The following is an 11,436-nucleotide window of genomic DNA, read 5'->3' as shown; positions in this document are numbered from 1 at the left end:
ACTTTCTCATATATTAGATTCAGTGTAACTGGTTTTATATTGAGGTCCTTGAGTCACTTGGACTTGAGCTTTGTGCAAGGTGACAAATATGGGTCTATTTTCATTTTTTTTTATTGACAGCTAGTTAGTTCTTTATATATTTTAGATATCAGATTTCTATCAGAGATGAGGTTAGTGTGGATTTTTTTTCCAATCTGTAGGTAACCGATTTGTCTTATTGACTATGTCCTTTGCCTCAGAGAAGCTTTCTAGTTTCATGAGGTCCCATTTATCAATTCTTGATCTTAAAGCATGAGCCACTGGGGTTCTGTTTAGGAAAATTTCCCCCTGTACAAATAAGTTCAAGGCTCTTTCCCACTTTCTCTTATATTAGACTCAGTGTATCTGGTTTTATATTGAGGTCCTTGATTCACTTGGACTTGAGCTTTGTGCAAGGTGACAAATATGGGTCTATTTTCATTTTTTTTTTTACATATTAACAGCCAGTTAGACCAGCACCATTTATTGAAGATGCTTTCTTTTTTCCCATTTTATATTTTTGACATCTTTGTCAAAGATCAAGTGTCTGTAAGTATGTGGTTTTATTTCTGGGTCTTCAATTCTATTCCATTAATTAATGTGTCTGTCTCTGTACCAACACTGGGCAGTTTTTTTTTTATCACTAATGCTCTGTAGTAAAGCTTGAGGTCAAGGATGGTGATTCCCCTGGCCTTTCTTTTATTGTTAAGAATTGTTTTCACTCTTTTGGATTTTTTTTCCAGATGAATTTGAGAACTGTTCTTTCCAAGTCTTTGAAGAATTGTATTGGGATTTTTTTTTTTTTTTTTGGATGGGTATTGCATTGAATGTGTAGATTGCTTTTGGTAGGATGGTCATTTTTTACTATATTAATTCTGTCAATCCATTTGGAGCATGGGAGTTTGTTCCATCTTCTGAGATCTTTGATTTCTTTCTTGAGAGACCTGAAGTTATTGTCATACCAGTCTTTCACTTGTTTGGTTAGAATTACCCCAAGATATTTTATATTATTTGTGGCTATAATGAAGAGAGTTTATTTCATAATTTCTTTCTCTTCTTGTTTTTTATTTGTATAAAGGAAATCTTCTGAATTATTTGAGTTAATGTTATATCTGGCCACTTTGTTGAAGTTGTTTATCATCTGGAGAAGTGGTCTGGCAGAATTTTTAGTGTCACCTTTGTATACTATCATCTGCAAATAGTGATACCTTTATTTCTTCTTTTCCAATCTGGATCTCTTTTTGTTGTCTTATTGTTCTAGTTAGAACTTCAAATACTATATTGAATAGATATGGGAAGAGTGGGCATCCTTGTCTTGTCCCCAATTTTAGTGGAATTTCTTCAAGTATATCTCCATTCAATTTGATATTGGGATTTTATTTGCAGTAAATTGCTTTTATTATGTTTAGAGGTGGGGCATTGAATTTCTGTTTTCTCCAATACTTTTAACATGAGAGGGTGTTGTATCTCGTCAAATGCTTTTTCTGCATCTAAGGAGATGATTATGTGATTTTTTTTCCTTTGAGTTTGCTTATATAGTGGCTTATGTTAATGGATTTTCATATATTGAACCACCCTTGTATCCCTGGGATTCAGCCTACTTGATCATCATGAATGACGATGTATTCTTAGAATCAGTTTGCAAGAATTTTATTGAATATTTTTGCATGGATATTCATAAGTGATCTTGGTCTGATGTTCTGTTTTTTTGGTTGGTTCCTTGTGTGGTTTAGGTATCAGAGAAATTGTGGCTCCCTAAATTGAGTTAGGTAGTGTTCCTATTGTTTTTATTTTATTAAATAGTTTGAGGAATATTATTATTTCTTCTTGGAAGGTCTGGTAGAATTTTATACTAAATCTATCTGGCCTTGGGGTTTTTGTTTGGGAGGTTTTTAATGGCTTCTATTTCCTTGTATGATATGGGCCTGTTACATAGTTTACCTACTCTTGATTTAACTTTGGTATGTGGTATCTGTCTAGAAAACCATCCATTTCATCTACATTTTCCTGTTTTGTTGAGTATAGGCTTTTGTAGTACGATCTGATGATTTTTTTTAATTTCTTCCAGGTCTGTTGTTATGTCTTCCTTTTCATTTCTGATTTGTTAATTTGGATACTGCTTCTGTGCCCTTTAGTTATTTTGGCTAGGGGTTTATCTATCTTGTTAATTCTCTCAAAGAACCAGCTTTTGGTTTTGTTGATTCTTTGCATTATTCTCTTTGTTTATATTTGGTTAATTTCAGCCCTGAGTTTGACTATTTAATGCCTTCTACTCCTCTTGAGTGTGTTTGCTTCTTTTTGTTTTAGAGCTCTTAGGTGTGCTGTTGTTAGTGTAAGATCTCTCTAGTTTCTTTACCAGGGCACTTAGTGCTGTGAATTTTCCTCTTAGCACTGTTTTCATTGTGCCCCACAAGTTTGGATAGGTTGTGTCAACCTTTTCAATAAATTCCAGGGAGTCATTAATTTCTTTCTTTATTTTTTTCCTGACCTAGTTATTGTGTAGAGAGTTGTTCAGTTTCCATGTATATGTGTGCTTTCTGTTGTTTTTGTTGTTATTGAAGACCAGCCTATGATCATGGTGATCTGATAGGATGCTTGGAATTATTTCAGTTTTCTTGTATCTGTTGAGGGTTGTTTTGTGACAAATTATATGGTTGACTTTGGAGAAGGTACCATGAATTGCTGAGAAGAAGTTTTAGTCTTTTGTTTTAGGGTTCAATGTTCTGTAGATATCTGTTAAATCCATTTGGTTCATAACCTCTATTTGTTTCATTGTGTTTCTGTTCAATGACATGTTTCCATTGTTTTTATGATTTTTTCTATTTCCATTGATGATAATGGGGTGTTGTATTCTTCCACTATTATTGTGTGGTATTCTGTTCAACCTGTGCTTTTGAGCATTACCGAAGTTTCTTTTATCATTGTGGGCGCTATTGTATTTGGGGCAAAGATGTTCAGAATTGAGAATTTCTCTTGGTGGATTTTCCCCTTGATGAATATGAAGTGTTCTTCCTCATCACACTTGATAACTTTTTGTTGGAAATCCATTTTATTGGATAGGCTCAAAACTCCAGCTTGTTTCCTGGGACCATTTGCTTGAAAGACCTTTTTCCATCCTTTTACTCTGGGTTAGTGTCTGTCTTTATTATTGAGGTATGTTTCTTGTACGCAGGAAAATGTTGGATCTTGTTTGCGGATCCAGTCTGTTAACTTATGTCTTTTCAAAGATGAGCTGAACCAATTAATAGTGAAAGACACTACCGAGAGGTGACTGTTGGTGCCTGATATGCTTGTTTTTGTAGGTGACTTTATGTGCTTGTCATTCTCTCCTTTTGGCTTGTTGGATGCTTAATATCTTGTCCTTTCTTGGATGCAAGTATGCAAAGTCCTTTCTTTGATGCAAGTCCTTTCTTGTGTTGGAGTTTTCCTTCTAGGATCCTCTGTAGGGATGGATTGGGAGAAAGAAACTGGTTTTATCCTGGAATCTTTTGTTTTCTCCATTTATGTTGATTGAGAGTTTTGCTGGGTATCGTAGCCTGGGCTAGCATTTTCGTTCTCTTAGATTCTGCATGACCTCTGTCCAGGCTATTCTATCTTTCACAGTCTCTTTTGATGAGTCTGGTGTAGTTTTGAAAGGTGGTTGGCTTACCTTTGTATGGTACTTGGCTCTTTCATATATGGCATTTAATATTCTTTCTTTTTTCTGTGAATTTAGTGTCTTTATTATTATGTGACAATAAGATTTTCTTTTCTGGTCCCATTAATTGATTTGGTGTTCTATAGACTTCTTGTACCTTTATGGCCATCACTTTCTTTAGGTTGGAGAGGTTTTCTTCTATGATTTTGTTGAAGACAATTTCAGGTCCTTTGAGCTGGGAATCTTCATTCTCCTCTATTCTGACTATTCTTAGATTTGGTGTTTTTATTGTGTTCTGAATTTCCCAGATGCTTTGGGTTATGAGTGTTTTACATTTTGAATTTTCTTTGACAGTTGTGTCAGTCTCTCCTAATGTATCTTCTATACCTGAGATTCTCTCTTCTGTCTCTTGTATTGCTAGTGATAATTACATTTGTAATTCCTGACCTCTTTCTAGGTATTCCATTTCTAGGTTTGCCTCTATTTGAATTTTCTTTATTGTTTTTACTTCCACTTTTAGGTCTTGGATCACTTTATTCAATTCCTTTACCTGTTTACCTGTGTTTCCTATATTTCTTTCAGTGAGTTATTGATATCCTCCTTAAAGGACTCTATTATCTTCATGAGATAGGATTTTAGGACAGATTCCTGATTTTCAGGTGTGTTGTTGTATTCAGGGCTTGCTGTGGTGGGAGAACTGGCTTCTGATGATGCCCACCTATATTGTCTTCTGCTGTTTATACGCTTGCATTTGCCTTTTGCCATCTGGATATCCCTGGTGTTTGTTGGTCTGGGTGATTCTGTCTGGAGTCTGCCTCTTCTTTTCCTGGGTTGCTCCAGGTCTCCCTGTAGGCATATGGCCCTGGCTGTGAGAGACCACCTGTGGGTCTTTCCAAATGGGGGCTCTTCAGAGGGGCAGAGAAGCTGCTGATCTGTTGTAGTAGATCTCCTGGGAAGCCTTCAGATGGTTGGGTCTTCAGTGGAGCAGTCAAGCTGTTGTCCTATGTGAAGATGTTCTCCAGGGGTGCCTACTAACTATGGTTTCTGTTTCCTTATATGCCGCAGTACTCCAGGGAGGCTTTCAGTCTGTCTGCTCAGTTGCCCTGCATGCTCTCAAGCAATGGCATCAACTGCTCTGAGTGTAGTGCATCCTCTAGGATAGATCAGGTTATGGTGTCTTTATAGGAGCAGACCAGCTAGGAGTCTGCCACAGCAGGCAAAGGACCAGGAGAACATCAAAGCACTCTTTACTCTGAGAACACTGTACAGTTTCTTGCACAATATCATTTTGTCAGCATTGCACCCAAATCTTGCTCATTATGTGTTTCCTACTCTAACACATGCTGCTCTTATTGTGGTGATATCATTTCTTACCTTCAAATGTGTGTGTGTGTGTGTGTATGTGTGTGTGTGTGTGTGTAAGTGTGTGTGTGTGTGTGTGTAACTTCTTTTGGATTCATTAGGAGTAGGCCCTAGTAACAAAACTTTTTCAAATGCTATCATTATATCTTTATTGAATTAATCATGAGTGCAGTATCAGATACAAAGGTTTTGGTATAAATATAACTATACACATATATACACAGAAGTATATACATATACCCATGTATGTACATACTGCTCTAGACCCATATACCACATACACACACATACATACACACACACACAAAGTCACACATGAATGCACATATACCACCCACATCCACATCCATGCTCTCTCTCTGTCTCTCTCTGTCTCTCTCTGTTTCTGTCTCTCTGTGTCTCTGTCTTTCTCTGTTTCTGTCTCTCTGTCTCTCTGTCTCTCTCTCTCTTTCTCTCTCTCTATCTTGCACACACACACACACACACACACACACACACACACACACACTTTCTCCTAGAACATATAGCTACAAGAAAAATAAAAAATCTGAGATGTCTCTTCCTGACTTTAATTGAAAGTCATGAATAGCTTAGATATAGACCTCTAATGAAGGTGACGAAGCCACCTCCCATGTCTCTAAAATCTCCTTCCTCGAAGGGCATCTTATGTACCAACAAATAACAACAACTTGAAAAAAAAAGCCTACTCTGGATATTTAAAACAACTTAAGCATCATAATATATTCTATTCTGTGCCACTTTGCACACCCAAATTGTTTTTTGAGACTATTAACAATGTCATGCTGTGCAATTTAATAAACACAATCAGTGCTAAAGTCTGTTACTTTTGTTTTACTGGTTTGAAGAAGCATTACCATAGATATCTCTGCTGTGGCGATAAGCCTGCTTCCTTAAGTAGAGAATCTTGAGGAATAACTTCTGCATGTCTGATGAGATCGTCTTTTCATGGATGACACAGTCTATTTTGCAGTTTCTATTCACACTCAAATTGTTCTTGAGGAACAATTTAGGCATCATTTGTGCAGGCCTGCCACACTCAGAATAGGTTAATAGTCAATGTCACCTTCACTGGGCTTTTCTTTTGGATAGAGACCATTAAGGAAAATAGCTATTTCAGTGAGTGGCATATTAAAGTCCTAGTCCAGAGCTCTGTGTGTCCCTGGCTCCAATATTTGTGATCATGGCCTAGTGAGGAAGACTACAGTCATACCCTTTCCAGGATGTAACTACAAGGGAGGGCAAACATAAAACTCAAGTGTGAGAAAAGCAAAGCTGGCTTGGGGCCAATACAAAAGAGGCTAAAAGAGATTGCTAGCAGTCACCATTCAACTTGGGTCTTTTCTCACCCTCTAGGAACCTGTCATTATCTACTGAATGGTTTATGGCCCAAAAGGCTTTAGTCCTTATGATTGGGTGCTTTCAATTAGATCTCCAGTCACTGTTCTTTCTCTATGTATTAGGTAACAGGACTCCTATGCCAGGACTCCTGCTTCTGATCTATTGTCCCTCTACGTCATGTTTCAAAAATGATGTCAACATACTGTTCTAGAATCAAGTTCTTCCCAGGACAAATCTTTGTTGTTCCTTGGGGGATTGTTTCACATACTCCACAATGACTGTAATGTCAAAACTAGCTTTGGTTCCTTCTAACTTTTGTTTGCCAAGTAGTTGTCAGCCAATGACTCAGATTAATCAAGAGCCTAAAGGCGGGTGTCGTGTTGCATCCCTCCAGAACTAGGGAGAGTGCAGCAGTAGGATTGGCATGAGTCTAAAGCCAGGTTGAGTACTCTGTCTCTAAAATGGCAAAAGATGGAGAAGGAAGGAAAGAAAGAGTAAGAGGAGTTGAACATATGATTTTTATCTTGACATTTTAATTTTATTTCAGTCTAAGCCTTGGCCTTCACTCTAGCATACATTTCCCATGCTCTGATATATCATTTTAACACTTTTTTCTAATATTTTTTATCACAACTGAACAGAAACAGATTATTCATAATCCTAGATTCATATTGTACTTACACTTTCTTTTATATGATTATTGCAGTTGAATGTGTAATACAACGAACTCTTCCCAGAACATAGCAAAGTATAAATAAATAACAAGTAAGTTAGTGGTGCCCTTGCAGCAGCAAGAAAAGTGAGTATGGAAGGAACAGTAAGGAGAAGGAAATCAGAATTACTCTGCATGATAAAACAGGCTGGGAATGAGGTACATTCTGAGGGAAGAGAGAAGGGAAAGAGGGGGGAGTGTTACCTATGTGTAACATAGCCATAGATTTATAAAATCAATTTAACATTATATTCAAAATAAAGGTTTTCTGTCCTGAAAACAAATTACACTGTGTGGAGAAAACAGTCAGCAATTTTGTGACAATAACCTACAATTAATAGAACACAGGGAAGATGACTTCTAAGATGTCTATCGACAGGTGATTGAGAAGGGATGGAAGGACTAGAATTACCTTGAGAATATTTATGGATGACTATGCAGGTAGTCACAGGACTTAGTAGGACATAGCATATGCCCTAGTATGTGGCAAGACACATGCTACAGTCCCTTCCTGCTTCTCTCTACATATATCTTTTCTTTCCTTTGTCTCTTCTTCTACTATCTTCTACTCATTCCTCTCTTTTTCTGTCGCCTCCCCTTCTCTGACCTCTCTCAGAAGTTCTATGTTTTGTATGAGTGAGAGTCTTTGCTTGGCCTGGAAATCTAACGGGTTTTAAAAGAACAATTTTGACATCCCAGGATGTTATATTTTGGTAAGGAACATAGCTCAATAAAAACAAAATGACTACAATCATTCCCTGTTAGAGGAAAGAATTATATTCACACAACTTACAAAGCTTGGGAATCTGTGAAAGTTGCTTGAGTCACAAAGTCCCTCTCCAAAACTTTATAAACAGTAACAATTGTTGACAAGACACACTCTGACAGCCAGAACAACCTTCAAAGTGTTCAGAAAACCCCAAATGCTGCATCTTTTGGGAGTTGTCAGGAAAGCTTGGGTAGATGTTTTTAGTGATGCAACTGTCTTAGCATCACCTAGGCTCTCTCAATAGTCCAATACTCTTCCTGCTTCATACAGGTACCCTTGGGCAAGGTAATTTTCTTGGTCTGCTCTCAGTGCCATGTTGAGATCAACAGATCTTTGTCCTGGTCCCCTCAGGAAAAATTCACACAATCGAAGAGGTGATAACTAGTGCTTCATAGACAATAAGATCAGGGAAAGAAAGAGGGAGGAACAACCTCAAGGAGGTTATGTTGTAAACAATGTTAAAGGACTTAGAACTTAGGAACTGGTGGAATAGACGACTTTTCAACAGGCTAGAAGAATTTAGAATATCAAACCTCATTGAAACATCATAGTAGTAATATGGGAAAGCAAACCAATGCATGTATCATATTTTTCTTCCCTGGGCATGTTTTTCTTAGACTCTATACTGTTGCTCAAATGGTGAGGCTTCCATTTAAATAAAATGGAATAAGCCTTTCAAAACATTTGCCAATTGGCTTGAATTTTCAAAATTTGAATGTCTTCAAATCTTTGTATTCCAAACCTCTTTGCTATTATGTTTTCATTATATACACTAAACCCAAATGTTTAAATTTTACTTTAAAACTTTCAAAAAAATTCCCAAGGGGCAAATAGTTTTACTTATTTAAAATTATTTTTTGAGGATTTCATATATGAACATACATCATTTATATCATTTACATCATTTATACCTTCTCCTCTCCTCCCTTTAATCCCTCCCATCCCCTCACCTAACCCCATCTCAAAAATTTCATCTCTTTATTTTTTATATTCATGTAAATGCATATGTATATACACACTATTGGCTCTAATGAATGTCTGAGTGAACATAGGATTAGGACTGACCACTTAGTTTTCTACTGGGTCTAGCCCTGTGAGAAATTGCCTAAGCCTAACTACCTCTCCATTCACTAGGGTGTGGTCCTGTGAAACTCCCCCAGCCGAGTTCACTTGTGGACTTCATAAGAACTCTGATAATAGTGCTACACTATTGCTATCTAGTCAAGGAAAAGAATAGATTGATGTATAGAAAAACTGAGATTCTCACTGGAGTTTCATTAGGGTTTGGAGGTAGGAAGTACTTAAGAAAAAAAGGTTGTGCCATAGTAACTGTGCTTGCCCTTTTGTTTCCATGACAGAATGTCTAATATCAATAGCATAAGAGAGGAAGGATTGATTTTGACCTTTAGTCTCCGTCTATCATTGGATACAGGACATGGTTGAAGAGGGGCATATTTGACTATGTGGATAGAGGTTCACAAGAACTCCCCTGGACCTGGAGTTATAGGTGATTGTGATCCACCCATCATGCTTCTAGAAAACAGATTAAGTTTTCTTATCAAGAGCAATATTTGCTCTTAACTATTGAGACAACTTTCTAGCCTGCCTCTTTTTAATTTATTTAGGACTTTAGCTAATGAGATGGCACTACCAACATTCAGGGTAGTTCTTGACCTTTGTCAGCCCACTATTGAAATATTCATAACCGAAGAACTTTATACTCTAAGTATGTTATCAATCAAGATTAGCAAAAGAAATATAAAGAAAAAGTGATCTGACACTTAGCGAGAGAACTGGTGACCTTGCATAGAACATAAGTCAATATTCTCTAAGGGGAGGGAGAAATAAATATTTATAGAATTGTTATTATCTAATGTGAACACTGGAGTTAAAATATTTACTGTCTGTTGAGCCACTAGAGAATAATCATAGTCCACGTCAATTATTCTTGTTATCATCATCTAAAAATCTTGCTTATTACATCAATCCAAAGTTTTTTACTAGGACAGTTGTTATTTATTTCCACTAGTGGAGTATCACCCACAGTCAACAAAGACTCATCAGAGGAGAAGGACCTCTATATGTTTAGATGAAGAAAATTAGATAAGTAGATATGTGTAGAGAGGTGAGGCAATGTTAAATGTTAATTATGTTAGGAAATCATGGTAGCCATGAAGTAGACCCTCTCAAATCTCCTTCAGGAAACTTCCAAAACTCAGCAGCCTCCTCAGTGCACCTTGAAATCTTCCTTAGTGTATACATAAAAAAATGCTGTGTCTTGTAGCTGTTCCAAGTTAATCGCAAAGTCACACTGAGATTCTAAAGCTTTTCCTTCTGAGCTCCTTGGATTTAGGAAACCTTTTAAGAATAACTTTACAATGAACAATTTTTTTCAGTATTTTTTTATTGATATATTTTTTTATTTGCATTTCAAATGATTTCCTCTTTTCTGGGTCCCCACTCCCCTCAAGTCCCATAAGTCCTCTTCCTTCTCCCTGTTCCTCCATCGACCCCTTCCCACTTCCCTGTTCTGGAATTCTCCTATACTCTTGCACTGAGTCTTTCCAGAACCAGGGGCCACTCCTTCATTCTTTTTGGACATCATTTAATTTGTGGATTATGTCTTGTGTATTCAAAGTTTCTAGGCTAATATCCACTTATTCGTGAGTGCATACCATGATTGATCTTTTGAGACTGGGTTACATCACTCAGTATGATGTTCTCCAGCTGTGCTTCCCATACTTTCTTATTTCACAGGAGTTGAACCTATGTTGATGTCAATTTCCCTCCCACTTTCTCTTAAAATATGCTTGCCGAAATCCTGCTACAGATATTTAACTATCCCTTTATATCTACTCCTATCAAAGAAACATATACTATGTAGACATTGTCCAGAAACGAATCTCTAGCCTCATGTGAGTTATCCTTGAAAAAATTGATTTCTCCTGGTTGCCCAATTTTTAATTAGCTAGAAAAAGACAGTTCTCTCTCTCTCTCTCTCTCTCTCTCTCTCTCTCTCTCTCTCTCTCTCTCTCTCTCTCTCTCTCTCTCTCTCTCTCTCTCCACTCCTCACTTGCGCATTGTCCTTTGAAAGACAAGGTGTCACCATGTAGCCTTGGCTAACCTGGGACTCATTGTGTAGAATAAATTTGCCCTACACTCACAGATCTGTTTGCCTTTGTCTACAGAGGACTATCATTAGAGACTTGAATCACTATGGATAGCATAGATGTCTCTTAGTGGCTTCCATCTTGTGATTCTAAAACTACCACAAACTGTGTACTTTTATTTCCTGCATCTCAGAATATATCATAGTAGTTACTCCACATACAAATTATTCTTTGATACAAAAGCATGCACTAATTCTTCAAACGAGGAATTGATGCTTTGATTTTTTTTTCAGATCACAATACCACTATGTAACAAATAACATTAAACCAGATCTTTGAAGATTCAGCATCTTTATCACTTCTGATCTAGGTCTACCTATGTAATTTTAGAGTAAAGCATGCAGCAACTTCCTAATTGGCTTTCCACTCCCAGATTAAAAGTACTTTAATTAAAGAAAGTTCTATATTC

The sequence above is a fragment of the Apodemus sylvaticus genome, chromosome 12, assembly GCF_947179515.1.
Source record: "Apodemus sylvaticus chromosome 12, mApoSyl1.1, whole genome shotgun sequence".
NCBI classification, from domain to species: Eukaryota; Metazoa; Chordata; class Mammalia; order Rodentia; family Muridae; genus Apodemus; species Apodemus sylvaticus.
The sequence above is the reverse complement of the archived record's forward strand: the minus strand, read 5'-3'. Positions refer to the sequence as shown.